Source organism: Eucyclogobius newberryi, unplaced genomic scaffold (assembly GCF_026437365.1).
Source record: "Eucyclogobius newberryi isolate DKJ021-1_F unplaced genomic scaffold, fEucNew1.0.hap1 SCAF_17, whole genome shotgun sequence".
Taxonomy (NCBI): domain Eukaryota; kingdom Metazoa; phylum Chordata; class Actinopteri; order Gobiiformes; family Gobiidae; genus Eucyclogobius; species Eucyclogobius newberryi.
In genome coordinates, this window is record NW_027315801.1 from 32,687,998 (window position 1) to 32,708,549 (window position 20,552).

Consider the following 20,552-nt stretch of genomic DNA (forward strand, 5'->3'; position numbering starts at 1 on the left):
CCTTCCCTCCTTCCCTCCTTCTCTCCTTCTCTCCTTCCCTCCTTCTCTCCTTCTCTTCTTCCCTCCATCTCTCCATCCCTCCATCTCTACTTCTCTCCTTCCCTCCTTCTCTCCTTCCCTCCTTCTCTCCTTCTCTCCTTCTCTCTTTCCCTCCTTCTCTCCTTCTCTCCTTCTCTCCTCTCCGTCTCTCCATCTCTCCATCTCTCCTTCTCTCCTCTCCTTCCCTCCTTCCCTCCTTCTCTCCAGCTCTCCATCTCTTCTTCTCTCCTCTCCTTCCCTCCTTCTCTCCTTCCCTCCTTCTCTCCTTCTCTCCTTCCCTCCTTCCCTCCTTCTCTCCTTCTCTCCTTCCCTCCTTCTCTCCTTCTCTTCTTCCCTCCATCTCTCCATCCCTCCATCTCTCCTTCTCTTCTTCTCTCCTCTCCTTCCCCCCTTCCCTCCTTCTCTCCTTCCCTCCTTCTCTCCTTCTCTTCTTCCCTCCTTCCCTCCTTCTCTCCTTCCCTCCTTCTCTCCTTCTCTCCTTCCCTCCATCTCTCCTTCCCCCCTTCCCTCCTTCTCTCCTTCCCTCCTTCTCTCCTTCTCTTCTTCCCTCCTTCCCTCCTTCTCTCCTTCCCTCCTTCTCTCCTTCTCTCCATCTCTCCTTCCCTCCTTCTCTCCATCTCTCCATCTCTCCATCTCTCCTTCTCTCCTTCTCTCTTTCCCTCCTTCTCTCCTTCTCTCCTTCTCTCTTTCCCTCCTTCTCTCCTTTTCTCCTTCCCTCCTTCCCTCCTTCTCTCCTTCTCTCCTTCCCTCCTTCCCTCCTTCTCTCCTTCTCTCCTTCCCTCCATCTCTCCATCCCTCCATCTCTCCTTCTCTCCTTCCCTCCTTCTCTCCTTCCCTCCTTCTCTCCTTCTCTCCTTCTCTCTTTCCCTCCTTCTCTCCTTCTCTCCTTCTCTCCTCTCCGTCTCTCCATCTCTCCATCTCTCCTTCTCTCCTCTCCTTCCCTCCTTCCCTCCTTCTCTCCAGCTCTCCATCTCTTCTTCTCTCCTCTCCTTCCCTCCTTCTCTCCTTCCCTCCTTCTCTCCTTCTCTCCTTCCCTCCTTCCCTCCTTCTCTCCTTCTCTCCTTCCCTCCTTCTCTCCTTCTCTTCTTCCCTCCATCTCTCCATCCCTCCATCTCTCCTTCTCTCCTTCCCTCCTTCTCTCCTTCCCTCCTTCTCTCCTTCTCTCCTTCTCTCTTTCCCTCCTTCTCTCCTTCTCTCCTTCTCTCCTCTCCGTCTCTCCATCTCTCCATCTCTCCTTCTCTCCTCTCCTTCCCTCCTTCCCTCCTTCTCTCCAGCTCTCCATCTCTTCTTCTCTCCTCTCCTTCCCTCCTTCTCTCCTTCCCTCCTTCTCTCCTTCTCTCCTTCCCTCCTTCCCTCCTTCTCTCCTTCTCTCCTTCCCTCCTTCTCTCCTTCTCTTCTTCCCTCCATCTCTCCATCCCTCCATCTCTCCTTCTCTTCTTCTCTCCTCTCCTTCCCCCCTTCCCTCCTTCTCTCCTTCCCTCCTTCTCTCCTTCTCTTCTTCCCTCCTTCCCTCCTTCTCTCCTTCCCTCCTTCTCTCCTTCTCTCCTTCCCTCCATCTCTCCTTCCCCCCTTCCCTCCTTCTCTCCTTCCCTCCTTCTCTCCTTCTCTTCTTCCCTCCTTCCCTCCTTCTCTCCTTCCCTCCTTCTCTCCTTCTCTCCTTCCCTCCTTCTCTCCTTCTCTCCTTCTCTCCTCACGACAGACTCACTTCATCTTTTTCTTTCTCTCTTGTTTTTTCCTCACTTAGCCAAATCTCTCTCTTATTCTCTGTTCCTCTCTTTCATTTCCTCTTTCTCCTTCCATCTCCCCTTCTCTCTCTCTTTTAGTCTTTCCCTCTTGTTCTCTCTCCTTCTCTATTGCTCTTTCTTTCTATCTTTTTGTCTTTTCTTTATCTTTCGCTCTTTCTCTCTTTCCTTCTTTGTCTTTCTTTGTTTAAATCTCGTTCTTTTTCTCTTTCTATCTTTTTTCTTTTGCTCTTTCTGTCTTTTCTCTTTCTTTCACTCGTTCTCCCTCCTCCTCCCCCTCTCTCCACTCCTCCTTCCTTTCCCTCTCCTTCTCATTAACAGCCCTTTCTCTCCCTCTTTTCCTAACACACATTCTCTCTCTCTCTCTCTCTCCCCCTCTCGCTCTCTCTCACTCCTTCCATCATCCCTCTCCCTCCCTCTCTCTCTTTTCTCCCTCTCTCTCTCTCTCTCTCTCTCTCACTCCTTCCATCATCCCTCTCTCCCCCTCTCCCTCCCTCTCGCTCTCTCTCTCTCTCTCACTCCTTCCATCACTCCCTCTCTCTCTCTCTCTCTCTCTCTCTCTCTCACTCCTTCCATCACTCCCTCTCTCTCTCTCTCTCTCTCTCACTCTCTCTCTCTCTCACTCCTTCCATCACTCCCTCTCTCTCTCTCTCCCTCCCTCTCTCTCTCTCTCTCTCTCTCTCTCTCACTCCTTCCATCACTCCCTCTCTCTCTCTCTCTCACTCCTTCCATCACTCCCTCTCTCTCTCTCTCTCTCTCACTCCTTCCATCACTCCCTCTCTCTCTCACTCCTTCCATCACTCCCTCTCTCTCTCTCTCTCACTCCTTCCATCACTCCCTCTCTCTCTCTCTCTCTCTCTCTCACTCCTTCCATCACTCCCTCTCTCTCTCTCTCTCACTCCTTCCATCACTCCCTCTCTCTCTCTCTCTCTCTCTCTCTCACTCCTTCCATCACTCTCTCTCTCTCTCTCTCTCACTCCTTCCATCACTCCCTCTCTCTCTCTCTCTCTCTCACTCCTTCCATCACTCCCTCTCTCTCTCTCTCTCTCTCACTCCTTCCATCACTCCCTCTCTCTCTCTCTCTCTCTCTCACTCCTTCCATCACTCCCTCTCTCTCTCACTCCTTCCATCACTCCCTCTCTCTCTCTCTCTCACTCCTTCCATCACTCCCTCTCTCTCTCTCTCTCTCTCTCTCACTCCTTCCATCACTCCCTCTCTCTCTCTCTCTCACTCCTTCCATCACTCCCTCTCTCTCTCTCTCTCTCACTCCTTCCATCACTCCCTCTCTCTCTCACTCCTTCCATCACTCCCTCTCTCTCTCTCTCTCACTCCTTCCATCACTCCCTCTCTCTCTCTCTCTCTCTCTCTCTCACTCCTTCCATCACTCCCTCTCTCTCTCTCTCTCACTCCTTCCATCACTCCCTCTCTCTCTCTCTCTCTCTCACTCCTTCCATCACTCCCTCTCTCTCTCACTCCTTCCATCACTCCCTCTCTCTCTCTCTCTCACTCCTTCCATCACTCCCTCTCTCTCTCTCTCTCTCTCTCTCACTCCTTCCATCACTCCCTCTCTCTCTCTCTCTCACTCCTTCCATCACTCCCTCTCTCTCTCTCTCTCTCTCTCTCTCACTCCTTCCATCACTCCCTCTCTCTCTCACTCCTTCCATCACTCCCTCTCTCTCTCACTCCTTCCATCACTCCCTCTCTCTCTCTCTCTCACTCCTTCCATCACTCCCTCTCTCTCTCTCTCTCTCTCACTCCTTCCATCACTCCCTCTCTCTCTCTCTCTCTCTCACTCCTTCCATCACTCCCTCTCTCTCTCTCTCTCTCTCTCTCTCTCACTCCTTCCATCACTCCCTCTCTCTCTCTCTCTCACTCCTTCCATCACTCTCTCTCTCCGTCTGCTCTGGACACGTCGGTGGTTTTATGACTCTTGACTCCATCTTGTGGCATGAACTGGAACTACACCGACACGCCTAGAGAAATGAATTCCTGTTTCTATTAAGACTTTTTCATCTCATTGTCATCATGAAATGGTTCTGACACTTCACATGAAACAGTTTGACCTAAAATAGAAAGTGAAGGAATAAGGAAGACTTAAGTGAAGTATAGTCTGTGAAGTATAGTCTGTGAAGTATGGTTTGTGAAGTTGTTGTTGTTGTTGTTGTTGTTGTTTTATGGCGGTTGGCATCCAAGTGTTGCATTACCGCCAGACTTTATTCCTCAGACTTTGTCGTAGTTGTTGTTGTTGTTGTTGTTGTTGTTTTATGGCGGTTGGCATCCAAGTGTTGCATTACCGCCAGACTTTATTCCTCAGACTTTGTCGTAGTCCTCAGACTCTGTCGTAGTCCGTAAAAGTACTCCTTCCATTGCTTTGGTGTTACAAAGCCCATGAGGTCATGATATGTCTTTGTGACCGGCTTTATTCCAGGGAGACTCTTCTTGCTTGAAGAATAAAGCTGTACGGTGCTTCCACCGTACAGCTTTATTCTTCAGGCTTCATTCTATAGGCTTTAATATGTCCACTGATGTCGCCGCTTGGTAGCCGTGCATCTACGAGACTGGGCGAGGACAGGAGACCACCCCCACCCCCATCTCGTCACTCTGATCACTCTGACTCCCCACAAGCAGACCCCCATCACTCCGACTCCCATTTAGCGCCTTTAGCCTGTTTTCTATATCTGCCCAATCAAGCTCCTTTGTTCCAAGGAATCTCCCTGCAGCTTTAGCAATGATCCTGATCCTTTCAGTTCTGCTTTGAGTCTGAGCAGCACAGTTTACAACATCCACCATAAAGAGTACAAAATCCTCTCTATCCACAACCAGGGTATTCTCATTAATTCTGGAACCTGCACACTTGGGACCTCCACTCTTGAAACCTTCACACTTCTTGGGAGCCACGCTGGCCTCTCTCATTTCGCCCTGGCTGGGAGCAGCGCTGGCTCCTCTCTCTGTATTTACTCTAAACTCGTTACTTGAAACTTTCTTGACTGCATCTGCATAGGATATACCTTGAGAGACCTTTATTTTCTGCACCTCAGCAGCTCTTTTGCTAAACCTGCATCCCCCGTAGGCAGAGCTATGTTCTTCCCCACAGTTACAGCACTTCAGTTTTGCACCCACGTCACACTTCCCATACTCGTGGTCTCCTGCACATTTACCACACCTTTGCCTCCCTCTACAGACCGCTGCAATATGCCCAAAGCGCTGGCACTTAAAGCAACGCAGGGGCGGCGGAACATATGGCCTGACGCTATAGCACATGTACCCAATGAACACCTTACTAGGCAGGCACCTCCCTTCAAGTGTTACCATTACCGACAAGCTGTCACATCTTACCCCAAACCGGGTCACCTTCAAACGCCTAGCGTCCACCACCGTAACTCCCGTCAAATTCTCCTTAACTTCATCCACAGACGTCGCCGTAGGTACACCTACGATAACTCCTCTGACCGTGTTTCTTTCAGCATTAGACACAAGAATGTCCTTTCCACCCAGACGTTTAGTTCCAATCGCCTTCCGTTGCTGAGCCGCGTCCTTGCACACGACCAGCAGCGAGCCATCTCTAAGGACACTCGCACTCTTGATCACTCCCACAGCTACAGTTAGGCTCTTTGACAATGCCACTGAATTCCACTCCTTAAAGGATGCACTATCCTGTGCAAGCTTTATGATCACCTTACAGTCTCTGCTCTCACCCCGGACATCAATAGCTTCAGCCTCATCCTGCTGCTCATTCCCAGAACCCTCGGACGAGCTAAGGGACTTTTTACGTTTCCGGGCACGTGCAGGCAGAAAAGGCTGCTCCTCCACGCCGTCTAGAACGTCTTCCATCCCCGATCCACTCTCCTCCGCCATCTCCCGTCACCGCGACCTCAGACTCTGTCGTAGTCCGTAAAAGTACTCCTTCCATTGCTTTGGTGTTACAAAGCCCATGAGGTCACGATATGTCTTTGTGACTAGAATAGTTGTTGTTGTTTCAGAGACCGACCGGCTTTATTCCAGGGAGACTCTTCTTCATCTTCCTCTCCTTCTTTGACGTTCGGTGCTTCCACCGTACAGCTTTATTCTTTAGGCTTCATTCTATAGGCTTTAATATTTCCACTGACGTCGCTGCTTGGTAGCTGTGCGTCTACGAGACTGGGCGAGGACAGGAGACCACCCCCACCCCCATCTCGTCACTCTGATCACTCTGACTCCCCACAAGCAGACCCCCATCACTCCGACTCCCATTTAGCGCCTTTAGCCTGTTTTCTATATCTGCCCAATCAAGCTCCTTTGTTCCAAGGAATCTCCCTGCAGCTTTAGCAATGATCCTGATCCTTTCAGTTCTGCTTTGAGTCTGAGCAGCACAGTTTACAACATCCACCATAAAGAGTACAAAATCCTCTCTATCCACAACCAGGGTATTCTCATTAATTCTGGAACCTGCACACTTGGGACCTCCACTCTTGAAACCTTCACACTTCTTGGGAGCCACGCTGGCCTCTCTCATTTCGCCCTGGCTGGGAGCAGCGCTGGCTCCTCTCTCTGTATTTACTCTAAACTCGTTACTTGAAACTTTCTTGACTGCATCTGCATAGGATATACCTTGAGAGACCTTTATTTTCTGCACCTCAGCAGCTCTTTTGCTAAACCTGCATCCCCCGTAGGCAGAGCTATGTTCTTCCCCACAGTTACAGCACTTCAGTTTTGCACCCACGTCACACTTCCCATACTCATGATCTCCTGCACATTTACCACACCTTTGCCTCCCTCTAGTCTGTGAAGTATAGTCTGTGAAGTATAGTCTGTGAAGTATAGTCTGTGAAGTATAGTCTGTGAAGTATAGTTTGTGAAGTATAGTCTGTGAAGTATAGTCTGTGAAGTATAGTTTGTGAAGTATAGTCTGTGAAGTATAGTCTGTGAAGTATAGTTTGTGAAGTATAGTTTGTGAAATATAGTCTGTGAAGTATAGTCTGTGAAGTATAGTTTGTGAAGTATAGTCTGTGAAGTATAGTCTGTGAAGTATAGTCTGTGAAGTATAGTTTGTGAAGGCCTGAGAGTGCGAGGCGGATGTGGGGGATTAAAGTCAGTTATAGTCGTGACCCAGTTTTAGGAGCAGAGCAGTCGTGATATGGATCATTCCGGTGAAAATGACTCACAGTTTCCGCTCTTTGAGCTTAAAACCAGGAACTTCACTGCAGCACGAGGCCTTTTATCCACCAATGTTCAATTTAGGTCATTTTTGCTGGAGATGAATCCACTGGAGGTCACAAGACAGACTCCATCTGTGACTCATGTGTGTGACTCCGTGTGTGACTCGTGTGTGACTCGTGTGTGAGTCTGTGTGTGACTCCGTGTGTGACTCCGTGTGTGACTCGTGTGTGACTCTGTGTGTGACTCCGTGTGTGACTCTGTGTGTGACTCGTGTGTGACTCGTGTGTGACTCCGTGTGTGACTCCGTGTGTGACTCGTGTGTGACTCCGTGTGTGACTCGTGTATGACTCCGTGTGTGACTCGTGTGTGACTCTGTGTGTGACTCTGTGTGTGACTCCGTGTGTGACTCTGTGTGTGACTCGTGTGTGACTCTGTGTGTGACTCCGTGTGTGACTCTGTGTGTGACTCGTGTGTGACTCGTGTGTGACTCAGTGTGACTCCGTGTGTGACTCTGTGTGACTCAGTGTGACTCCGTGTGTGACTCCGTGTGTGACTCCGTGTGTGACTCGTGTGTGACTCCGTGTGTGACTCGTGTGTGACTCTGTGTGTGACTCCGTGTCCGTGTGTGACTCAGTGTGTGACTCCGTGTCCGTGTGTGACTCCGTGTGTGACTCTGTGTGTGACTGTGTGTGACTCATGTGTGACTTCGTGTGACTCATGTGTGACTCATGTGTGACTCCGTGTGTGACTCATGTGTGACTCCGTGCGTAACTCCGTGCGTGACTCATGTGTAACTCCGTGTGTGACTCCCTGTGTGACTCTGTGTGTGACTCATGTGTGTGACACATGTGTGACTCCGTGTGTGACTCGTGTGTGACTCTGTGTGTGACTCCGTGTTTGACTCATGTGTGACTCCGTTTGTGACTCTGTGTGTGACTCCGTGTGTGACTCCGTGTGTGACTCCATGTGTGACTCTGTGTGTGACTCTGTGTGTGACTCCGTGTGTGACTCATGTGTGTGACACATGTGTGACTCCGTGTTTGACTCATGTGTGACTCCGTGTGTGACTCCATGCGTGACTCCGTGTGTGACTCCGTGTGTGACTCATGTGTGACTGTGTGTGACTCATGTGTGACTCTGTGTGTGACTCCGTGTGTGACTCATGTGTGTGACACATGTGTGACTCCGTGTTTGACTCATGTGTGACTCCGTGTGTGACTCCATGCGTGACTCCGTGTGTGACTCCGTGTGTGACTCCGTGTGTGACTCCGTGTGTGACTCATGTGTGACTGTGTGTGACTCATGTGTGACTGTGTGTGACTCTGTGTGTGACTCATGTGTGTGACACATGCGCGACTCCTGTGTGTGACTCATGTGTGTGACTCCGTGTTTGACTCATGTGTGACTCTGTGCGTGACTCCGTGTGTGACTCATGTGTGACTCTGTGTGTGACTCTGTGTGTGACTCTGTGTGTGACTCATGTGTGACTCATGTGTGACTCCGTGCGTAACTCCGTGCGTAACTCCGTGCGTAACTCCGTGCTTGACTCATGTGTAACTCCGTGTGTGACTCCGTGTGTGACTCCGTGCGCGACTCCGTGCGCGACTCCGTGCGCGACTCCGTGCGCGACTGCTGTGTGTGACTCATGTGTGTGACTCTATGTGTATGACTCATGTGTGACTGTGTGTGACTCATGTGTGACTGTGTGTGACTCTGTGTGTGACTCATCTGTGTGACACATGCGCGACTCCTGTGTGTGACTCATGTGTGTGACTCCGTGTTTGACTCATGTGTGACTCTGTGCGTGACTCCGTGTGTGACTCATGTGTGACTCTGTGTGTGACTCTGTGTGTGACTCTGTGTGTGACTCATGTGTGACTCATGTGTGACTCCGTGCGTAACTCCGTGCGTAACTCCGTGCGTAACTCCGTGCGTGACTCATGTGTGACTCCGTGCGCGACTCCGTGCGCGACTCCGTGCGCGACTGCTGTGTGTGACTCATGTGTGTGACTCTATGTGTATGACTCATGTGTGACTCTGTGTGTGACTCCGTGTGTGACTCCGTGTGTGACTATACGTATGACTCATGTGTGACTCTGTGTGTGACTCCGTGTGTGACTCCATGTGTGACTCGTGTGTGACTCATGTGTGACTCTGTGTGTGACTCCGTGTGTGACTCGTGTGTGACTCTGTGTGTGACTCGTGCGTGACTCCGTGTGTGACTCCGTGTGTGACTCCGTGTGTGACTCCGTGTGTGACACATGTGTGACTCCGTGTATGACTCATGTGTGACTCTGTGTGTGACTCTGTGTGTGACTCCGAGCGTGACTCCGTGTGTGACTCATGTGTGACTCCGTGTGTGACTCCGTGTGTGACTCGTGTGTGACTCTGTGTGTGACTCCGTGTGTGACTCTGTGTGTGACTCGTGTGTGACTCGTGTGTGACTCCGTGTGTGACTACGTGTGTGACTCGTGTGTGACTCCGTGTGTGACTCTGTGTGTGACTCGTGTGTGACTCGTGTGTGACTCAGTGTGACTCTGTGTGTGACTCCGTGTGTGACTCCGTGTGTGACTCGTGTGTGACTCTGTGTGTGACTCCGTGTGTGACTCCGTGTGTGACTCGTGTGTGACTCCGTGTGTGACTCGTGTGTGACTCGTGTGTGACTCAGTGTGACTCCGTGTGTGACTCTGTGTGTGACTCCGTGTGTGACTCGTGTGTGACTCTGTGTGTGACTCCGTGTGTGACTCCGTGTGTGACTCGTGTGTAACTCCGTGTGTGACTCTGTGTGAGACTCCGTGTCCGTGTGTGACTCCGTGTGTGACTCCGTGTCCGTGTGTGACTCCGTGTGTGACTCTGTGTGTGACTGTGTGTGACTCATGTGTGACTCCGTGTGACTCATGTGTGACTCATGTGTGACTCCGTGTGTGACTCATGTGTGTGACACATGTGTGACTCGTGTGTGACTCCGTGTGTGACTCGTGTGTGACTCTGTGTGTGACTCCGTGTGTGACTCTGTGTGTGACTCGTGTGTGACTCGTGTGTGACTCCGTGTGTGACTCCGTGTGTGACTCGTGTGTGACTCCGTGTGTGACTCTGTGTGTGACTCATGTGTGACTCGTGTGTGACTCAGTGTGACTCCGTGTGTGACTCCGTGTGTGACTCCGTGTGTGACTCCGTGTGTGACTCGTGTGTGACTCTGTGTGTGACTCCGTGTGTGACTCCGTGTGTGACTCGTGTGTGACTCCGTGTGTGACTCGTGTGTGACTCTGTGTGTGACTCCGTGTGTGACTCTGTGTGTGACTCGTGTGTGACTCGTGTGTGACTCAGTGTGACTCCGTGTGTGACTCTGTGTGTGACTCCGTGTATGACTCGTGTGTGACTCTGTGTGTGACTCCGTGTGTGACTCCGTGTGTGACTCGTGTGTGACTCCGTGTGTGACTCGTGTGTGACTCTGTGTGAGACTCCGTGTCTGTGTGTGACTCCGTGTGTGACTCCGTGTCCGTGTGTGACTCTGTTTGTGACTGTGTGTGACTCATGTGTGACTCCGTGTGACTCATGTGTGACTCATGTGTGACTCCGTGTGAGACTCATGTGTGTGACACATGTGTGACTCGTGTGTGACTCTGTGTGTGACTCCGTGTTTGACTCATGTGTGACTCCGTGTGTGACTCTGTGTGTGACTAGTGTGTGACTCGTGTGTGACTCAGTGTGACTCCGTGTGTGACTCCGTGTGTGACTCCGTGTGTGACTCCGTGTGTGACTCTGTGTGTGACTCTGTGTGTGACTCCGTGTGTGACTCCGTGTGTGACTCGTGTGTGACTCCGTGTGTGACTCGTGTGTGACTCTGTGTGTGACTCCGTGTGTGACTCTGTGTGTGACTCGTGTGTGACTCGTGTGTGACTCAGTGTGACTCCGTGTGTGACTCTGTGTGTGACTCCGTGTGTGACTCGTGTGTGACTCTGTGTGTGACTCCGTGTCCGTGTGTGACTCCGTGTGTGACTCCGTGTCCGTGTGTGACTCCGTGTGTGACTCTGTGTGTGACTGTGTGTGACTCATGTGTGACTCCGTGTGACTCATGTGTGACTCCGTGTGTGACTCCCTGTGTGACTCCGTGTGTGACTCATGTGTGTGACACATGTGTGACTCCGTGTGTGACTCGTGTGTGACTCTGTGTGTGACTCCGTGTTTGACTCATGTGTGACTCGTGTGTGACTCTGTGTGTGACTCGTGTGTGACTCTGTGTGTGACTCCGTGTGTGACTCTGTGTGTGACTCGTGTGTGACTCTGTGTGTGACTCCGTGTGTGACTCTGTGTGTGACTCGTGTGTGACTCGTGTGTGACTCAGTGTGACTCCGTGTGTGACTCTGTGTGTGACTCGTGTGTGTGACTCGTGTGTGACTCAGTGTGACTCCGTGTGTGACTCCGTGTGTGACTCCGTGTGTGACTCGTGTGTGACTCCGTGTGTGACTCGTGTGTGACTCTGTGTGTGACTCCGTGTCCGTGTGTGACTCAGTGTGTGACTCCGTGTCCGTGTGTGACTCCGTGTGTGACTCTGTGTGTGACTGTGTGTGACTCATGTGTGACTTCGTGTGACTCATGTGTGACTCATGTGTGACTCCGTGTGTGACTCATGTGTGACTCCGTGCGTAACTCCGTGCGTGACTCATGTGTAACTCCGTGTGTGACTCCCTGTGTGACTCTGTGTGTGACTCATGTGTGTGACACATGTGTGACTCCGTGTGTGACTCGTGTGTGACTCTGTGTGTGACTCCGTGTTTGACTCATGTGTGACTCCGTTTGTGACTCTGTGTGTGACTCCGTGTGTGACTCCGTGTGTGACTCCATGTGTGACTCTGTGTGTGACTCTGTGTGTGACTCCGTGTGTGACTCATGTGTGTGACACATGTGTGACTCCGTGTTTGACTCATGTGTGACTCCGTGTGTGACTCCATGCGTGACTCCGTGTGTGACTCCGTGTGTGACTCATGTGTGACTGTGTGTGACTCATGTGTGACTCTGTGTGTGACTCCGTGTGTGACTCATGTGTGTGACACATGTGTGACTCCGTGTTTGACTCATGTGTGACTCCGTGTGTGACTCCATGCGTGACTCCGTGTGTGACTCCGTGTGTGACTCCGTGTGTGACTCCGTGTGTGACTCATGTGTGACTGTGTGTGACTCATGTGTGACTGTGTGTGACTCTGTGTGTGACTCATGTGTGTGACACATGCGCGACTCCTGTGTGTGACTCATGTGTGTGACTCCGTGTTTGACTCATGTGTGACTCTGTGCGTGACTCCGTGTGTGACTCATGTGTGACTCTGTGTGTGACTCTGTGTGTGACTCTGTGTGTGACTCATGTGTGACTCATGTGTGACTCCGTGCGTAACTCCGTGCGTAACTCCGTGCTTGACTCATGTGTAACTCCGTGTGTGACTCCGTGTGTGACTCCGTGCGCGACTCCGTGCGCGACTCCGTGCGCGACTCCGTGCGCGACTGCTGTGTGTGACTCATGTGTGTGACTCTATGTGTATGACTCATGTGTGACTGTGTGTGACTCATGTGTGACTGTGTGTGACTCTGTGTGTGACTCATCTGTGTGACACATGCGCGACTCCTGTGTGTGACTCATGTGTGTGACTCCGTGTTTGACTCATGTGTGACTCTGTGCGTGACTCCGTGTGTGACTCATGTGTGACTCTGTGTGTGACTCTGTGTGTGACTCTGTGTGTGACTCATGTGTGACTCATGTGTGACTCCGTCCGTAACTCCGTGCGTAACTCCGTGCGTAACTCCGTGCGTGACTCATGTGTGACTCCGTGCGCGACTCCGTGCGCGACTCCGTGCGCGACTGCTGTGTGTGACTCATGTGTGTGACTCTATGTGTATGACTCATGTGTGACTCTGTGTGTGACTCCGTGTGTGACTCCGTGTGTGACTATACGTATGACTCATGTGTGACTCTGTGTGTGACTCCGTGTGTGACTCCATGTGTGACTCGTGTGTGACTCATGTGTGACTCTGTGTGTGACTCCGTGTGTGACTCGTGTGTGACTCTGTGTGTGACTCGTGCGTGACTCCGTGTGTGACTCCGTGTGTGACTCCGTGTGTGACTCTGTGTGTGACACATGTGTGACTCCGTGTATGACTCATGTGTGACTCTGTGTGTGACTCTGTGTGTGACTCCGAGCGTGACTCCGTGTGTGACTCATGTGTGACTCCGTGTGTGACTCCGTGTGTGACTCGTGTGTGACTCTGTGTGTGACTCCGTGTGTGACTCTGTGTGTGACTCGTGTGTGACTCGTGTGTGACTCCGTGTGTGACTACGTGTGTGACTCGTGTGTGACTCCGTGTGTGACTCTGTGTGTGACTCGTGTGTGACTCGTGTGTGACTCAGTGTGACTCTGTGTGTGACTCTGTGTGTGACTCCGTGTGTGACTCGTGTGTGACTCTGTGTGTGACTCCGTGTGTGACTCCGTGTGTGACTCGTGTGTGACTCCGTGTGTGACTCGTGTGTGACTCTGTGTGTGACTCCGTGTGTGACTCTGTGTGTGACTCGTGTGTGACTCGTGTGTGACTCAGTGTGACTCCGTGTGTGACTCTGTGTGTGACTCCGTGTATGACTCGTGTGTGACTCTGTGTGTGACTCCGTGTGTGACTCCGTGTGTGACTCGTGTGTGACTCCGTGTGTGACTCGTGTGTGACTCTGTGTGAGACTCCGTGTCTGTGTGTGACTCCGTGTGTGACTCCGTGTCCGTGTGTGACTCTGTGTGTGACTGTGTGTGACTCATGTGTGACTCCGTGTGACTCATGTGTGACTCATGTGTGACTCCGTGTGAGACTCATGTGTGTGACACATGTGTGACTCGTGTGTGACTCTGTGTGTGACTCCGTGTTTGACTCATGTGTGACTCCGTGTGTGACTCTGTGTGTGACTAGTGTGTGACTCGTGTGTGACTCAGTGTGACTCCGTGTGTGACTCCGTGTGTGACTCCGTGTGTGACTCCGTGTGTGACTCTGTGTGTGACTCCGTGTGTGACTCCGTGTGTGACTCTGTGTGTGACTCTGTGTGTGACTCCGTGTGTGACTCTGTGTGTGACTCGTGTGTGACTCGTGTGTGACTCAGTGTGACTCCGTGTGTGACTCTGTGTGTGACTCCGTGTGTGACTCGTGTGTGACTCTGTGTGTGACTCCGTGTCCGTGTGTGACTCCGTGTGTGACTCCGTGTCCGTGTGTGACTCCGTGTGTGACTTTGTGTGTGACTGTGTGTGACTCATGTGTGACTCCGTGTGACTCATGTGTGACTCCGTGTGTGACTCATGTGTGTGACACATGTGTAACTCCGTGTGTGACTCGTGTGTGACTCTGTGTGTGACTCCGTGTTTGACTCATGTGTGACTCGTGTGTGACTCTGTGTGTGACTCCGTGTGTGACTCTGTTTGTGACTCGTGTGTGACTCTGTGTGTGACTCCGTGTGTGACTCTGTGTGTGACTCGTGTGTGACTCATGTGTGACTCAGTGTGACTCCGTGTGTGACTCTGTGTGTGACTCGTGTGTGACTCGTGTGTGACTCTGTGTGTGACTCCGTGTGTGACTCTGTGTGTGACTCGTGTGTGACTCTGTGTGTGACTCCGTGTGTGACTCTGTGTGTGACTCGTGTGTGACTCGTGTGTGACTCAGTGTGACTCCGTGTGTGACTCTGTGTGTGACTCGTGTGTGACTCGTGTGTGACTCAGTGTGACTCCGTGTGTGACTCCGTGTGTGACTCCGTGTATGACTCGTGTGTGACTCTGTGTGTGACTCCGTGTGTGACTCCGTGTGTGACTCGTGTGTGACTCCGTGTGTGACTCGTGTGTGACTCTGTGTGAGACTCCGTGTCTGTGTGTGACTCCGTGTGTGACTCCGTGTCCGTGTGTGACTCTGTGTGTGACTGTGTGTGACTCATGTGTGACTCCGTGTGACTCATGTGTGACTCATGTGTGACTCCGTGTGAGACTCATGTGTGTGACACATGTGTGACTCGTGTGTGACTCTGTGTGTGACTCCGTGTTTGACTCATGTGTGACTCCGTGTGTGACTCTGTGTGTGACTAGTGTGTGACTCGTGTGTGACTCAGTGTGACTCCGTGTGTGACTCCGTGTGTGACTCCGTGTGTGACTCCGTGTGTGACTCTGTGTGTGACTCCGTGTGTGACTCCGTGTGTGACTCGTGTGTGACTCCGTGTGTGACTCGTGTGTGACTCTGTGTGTGACTCCGTGTGTGACTCTGTGTGTGACTCGTGTGTGACTCGTGTGTGACTCAGTGTGACTCCGTGTGTGACTCTGTGTGTGACTCCGTGTGTGACTCGTGTGTGACTCTGTGTGTGACTCCGTGTCCGTGTGTGACTCCGTGTGTGACTCCGTGTCCGTGTGTGACTCCGTGTGTGACTCTGTGTGTGACTGTGTGTGACTCATGTGTGACTCCGTGTGACTCATGTGTGACTCCGTGTGTGACTCATGTGTGTGACACATGTGTGACTCCGTGTGTGACTCGTGTGTGACTCTGTGTGTGACTCCGTGTTTGACTCATGTGTGACTCCGTGTGTGACTCTGTGTGTGACTCCGTGTGTGACTCCGTGTGTGACTCCATGTGTGACTCATGTGTGACTCTGTGTGTGACTCTGTGTGTGACTCCGTGTGTGACTCATGTGTGTGACACATGTGTGACTCCGTGTTTGACTCATGTGTGACTCCATGCGTGACTCCGTGTGTGACTCCGTGTGTGACTCCGTGTGTGACTCATGTGTGACTGTGTGTGACTCATGTGTGACTCCGTGTGTGACTCCGTGTGTGACTCCTGTGTGTGACACATGTGTGACTCCGTGTTTGACTCATGTGTGACTCCGTGTGTGACTCCATGCGTGACTCCGTGTGTGACTCATGTGTGACTCCGTGCGTAACTCCGTGCGTAACTCCGTGCGTGACTCATGTGTAACTCCGTGTGTGACTCCGTGCGCGACTCCGTGCGCGACTGCTGTGTGTGACTCATGTGTGTGACTATGTGTATGACTCATGTGTGACTCTGTGTGTGACTCAGTGGGTGACTCCGTGTGTGACTATACGTATGACTCATGTGTGACTCTGTGTGTGACTCCGTGTGTGACTCCATGTGTGACTCGTGTGTGACTCATGTGTGACTCTGTGTGTGACTCCGTGTGTGACTCGTGTGTGACTCTGTGTGTGACTCGTGCGTGACTCCGTGTGTGACTCCGTGTGTGACTCCGTGTGTGACACATGTGTGACTCCGTGTATGACTCATGTGTGACTCTGTGTGTGACTCCGAGCGTGACTCCGTGTGTGACTCATGTGTGACTCCGTGTGTGACTCCGTATGTGACTCGTGTGTGACTCTGTGTGTGACTCCGTGTGTGACTCTGTGTGTGACTCGTGTGTGACTCGTGTGTGACTCCGTGTGTGACTCCGTGTGTGACTCGTGTGTGACTCCGTGTGTGACTCTGTGTGTGACTCGTGTGTGACTCGTGTGTGACTCAGTGTGACTCTGTGTGTGACTCCGTGTGTGACTCGTGTGTGACTCTGTGTGTGACTCCGTGTGTGACTCCGTGTGTGACTCGTGTGTGACTCCGTGTGTGACTCCTGTGTGACTCTGTGTGTGACTCCGTGTGTGACTCTGTGTGTGACTCGTGTGTGACTCGTGTGTGACTCAGTGTGACTCCGTGTGTGACTGTGTGTGACTCCGTGTGTGACTCGTGTGTGACTCTGTGTGTGACTCCGTGTGTGACTCCGTGTGTGACTTGTGTGTGACTCCGTGTGTGACTCTGTGTGAGACTCCGTGTCCGTGTGTGACTCCGTGTGTGACTCCGTTTCCGTGTGTGACTCCGTGTGTGACTCTGTGTGTGACTGTGTGTGACTCATGTGTGACTCCGTGTGACTCATGTGTGACTCATGTGTGACTCCGTGTGTGACTCATGTGTGTGACACATGTGTGACTCGTGTGTGACTCCGTGTGTGACTCGTGTGTGACTCTGTGTGTGACTCCGTGTGTGACTGTGTGTGACTCGTGTGTGACTCGTGTGTGACTCCGTGTGTGACTCCGTGTGTGACTCGTGTGTGACTCCGTGTGTGACTCTGTGTGTGACTCATGTGTGACTCGTGTGTGACTCAGTATGACTCCGTGTGTGACTCCGTGTGTGACTCCGTGTGTGACTCCGTGTGTGACTCTCTGTGTGACTCCGTGTGTGACTCCGTGTGTGACTCGTGTGTGACTCCGTGTGTGACTCTGTGTGTGACTCGTGTGTGACTCGTGTGTGACTCGTGTGTGACTCAGTGTGACTCCGTGTGTGACTCTGTGTGTGACTCCGTGTGTGACTCGTGTGTGACTCCGTGTGTGACTCGTGTGTGACTCTGTGTGAGACTCCGTGTCTGTGTGTGACTCCGTGTGTGACTCCGTGTCCGTGTGTGACTCTGTGTGTGACTGTGTGTGACTCATGTGTGACTCCGTGTGACTCATGTGTGACTCATGTGTGACTCCGTGTGTGACTCATGTGTGTGACACATGTGTGACTCGTGTGTGACTCTGTGTGTGACTCCGTGTTTGACTCATGTGTGACTCCGTGTGTGACTCTGTGTGTGACTCTTGTGTGACTCAGTGTGACTCCGTGTGTGACTCCGTGTGTGACTCCGTGTGTGACTCCGTGTGTGACTCTGTGTGTGACTCCGTGTGTGACTCTGTGTGTGACTCGTGTGTGACTCGTGTGTGACTCAGTGTGACTCCGTGTGTGACTCTGTGTGTGACTCCGTGTGTGACTCGTGTGTGACTCTGTGTGTGACTCCGTGTCCGTGTGTGACTCCGTGTGTGACTCCGTGTCCGTGTGTGACTCCGTGTGTGACTCTGTGTGTGACTGTGTGTGACTCATGTGTGACTCCGTGTGACTCATGTGTGACTCATGTGTGACTCCGTGTGTGACTCGTGTGTGACTCTGTGTGTGACTCCGTGTTTGACTCATGTGTGACTCCGTGTGTGACTCTGTGTGTGACTCCGTGTGTGACTCCGTGTGTGACTCATGTGTGACTCTGTGTGTGACTCTGTGTGTGACTCCGTGTGTGACTCATGTGTGTGACACATGTGTGACTCCGTGTTTGACTCATGTGTGACTCCGTGTGTGACTCTGTGTGTGACTCATGTGTGTGACACATGTGTGACTCCGTGTTTGACTCATGTGTGACTGTGTGTGACTCATGTGTGACTCCGTGTGTGACTCCGTGTGTGACTCATGTGTGTGACACATGTGTGACTCCGTGTTTGACTCATGTGTGACTCCGTGTGTGACTCCATGCGTGACTCCGTGTGTGACTCCGTGTGTGACTCATGTGTGACTGTGTGTGACTCATGTGTGACTGTGTGTGACTCTGTGTGTGACTCTGTGTGTGACTCATGTGTGTGACACATGTGTGACTCCGTGTGTGACTCGTGTGTGACTCTGTGTGTGACTCCGTGTTTGACTCATGTGTGACTCCGTGTGTGACTCTGTGTGTGACTCCGTGTGTGACTCATGTGTGTGACACATGTGTGACTCCGTGTTTGACTCATGTGTGACTCCGTGTGTGACTCCATGCGTGACTCCGTGTGTGACTCCGTGTGTGACTCATGTGTGACTGTGTGTGACTCATGTGTGACTCTGTGTGTGACTCCGTGTGTGACTCATGTGTGTGACACATGTGTGACTCCGTGTTTGACTCATGTGTGACTCCGTGTGTGACTCCATGCGTGACTCCGTGTGTGACTCCGTGTGTGACTCCGTGTGTGACTCCGTGTGTGACTCATGTGTGACTGTGTGTGACTCATGTGTGACTGTGTGTGACTCTGTGTGTGACTCATGTGTGTGACACATGCGCGACTCCTGTGTGTGACTCATGTGTGTGACTCCGTGTTTGACTCATGTGTGACTCTGTGCGTGACTCCGTGTGTGACTCATGTGTGACTCTGTGTGTGACTCTGTGTGTGACTCTGTGTGTGACTCATGTGTGACTCATGTGTGACTCCGTGCGTAACTCCGTGCGTAACTCCGTGCGTGACTCATGTGTAACTCCGTGTGTGACTCCGTGTGTGACTCCGTGCGCGACTCCGTGCGCGACTGCTGTGTGTGACTCATGTGTGTGACTCTATGTGTATGACTCATGTGTGACTGTGTGTGACTCATGTGTGACTGTGTGTGACTCTGTGTGTGACTCATCTGTGTGACACATGCGCGACTCCTGTGTGTGACTCATGTGTGTGACTCCGTGTTTGACTCATGTGTGACTCTGTGCGTGACTCCGTGTGTGACTCATGTGTGACTCTGTGTGTGACTCTGTGTGTGACTCTGTGTGTGACTCATGTGTGACTCATGTGTGACTCCGTGCGTAACTCCGTGCGTAACTCCGTGCGTAACTCCGTGCGTGACTCATGTGTGACTCCGTGCGCGACTCCGTGCGCGACTCCGTGCGCGACTGCTGTGTGTGACTCATGTGTGTGACTCTATGTGTATGACTCATGTGTGACTCTGTGTGTGACTCCGTGTGTAACTCCGTGTGTGACTATACGTATGACTCATGTGTGACTCTGTGTGTGACTCCGTGTGTGACTCCATGTGTGACTCGTGTGTGACTCATGTGTGACTCTGTGTGTGACTCCGTGTGTGACTCGTGTGTGACTCTGTGTGTGACTCGTGCGTGACTCCGTGTGTGACTCCGTGTGTGACTCCGTGTGTGACTCCGTGTGTGACTCCGTGTGTGACACATGTGTGACTCCGTGTATGACTCATGTGTGACTCTGTGTGTGACTCTGTGTGTGACTCCGAGCGTGACTCCGTGTGTGACTCATGTGTGACTCCGTGTGTGACTCCGTGTGTGACTCGTGTGTGACTCTGTGTGTGACTCCGTGTGTGACTCTGTGTGTGACTCGTGTGTGACTCGTGTGTGACTCCGTGTGTGACTACGTGTGTGACTCGTGTGTGACTCCGTGTGTGACTCTGTGTGTGACTCGTGTGTGACTCGTGTGTGACTCAGTGTGACTCTGTGTGTGACTCCGTGTGTGACTCCGTGTGTGACTCGTGTGTGACTCTGTGTGTGACTCCGTGTGTGACTCCGTGTGTGACTCGTGTGTGACTCCGTGTGTGACTCGTGTGTGACTCGTGTGTGACTCAGTGTGACTCCGTGTGTGACTCTGTGTGTGACTCCGTGTGTGACTCGTGTGTGACTCTGTGTGTGACTCCGTGTGTGACTCCGTGTGTGACTCGTGTGTGACTCCGTGTGTGACTCTGTGTGAGACTCCGTGTCCGTGTGTGACTCCGTGTGTGACTCCGTGTCCGTGTGTGACTCCGTGTGTGACTCTGTGTGTGACTGTGTGTGACTCATGTGTGACTCCGTGTGACTCATGTGTGACTTATGTGTGACTCCGTGTGTGACTCATGTGTGTGAAACATGTGTGACTCGTGTGTGACTCCGTGTGTGACTCGTGTGTGACTCTGTGTGTGACTCCGTGTGTGACTCTGTGTGTGACTCGTGTGTGACTCGTGTGTGACTCCGTGTGTGACTCCGTGTGTGACTCCGTGTGTGACTCGTGTGTGACTCCGTGTGTGACTCTGTGTGTGACTCATGTG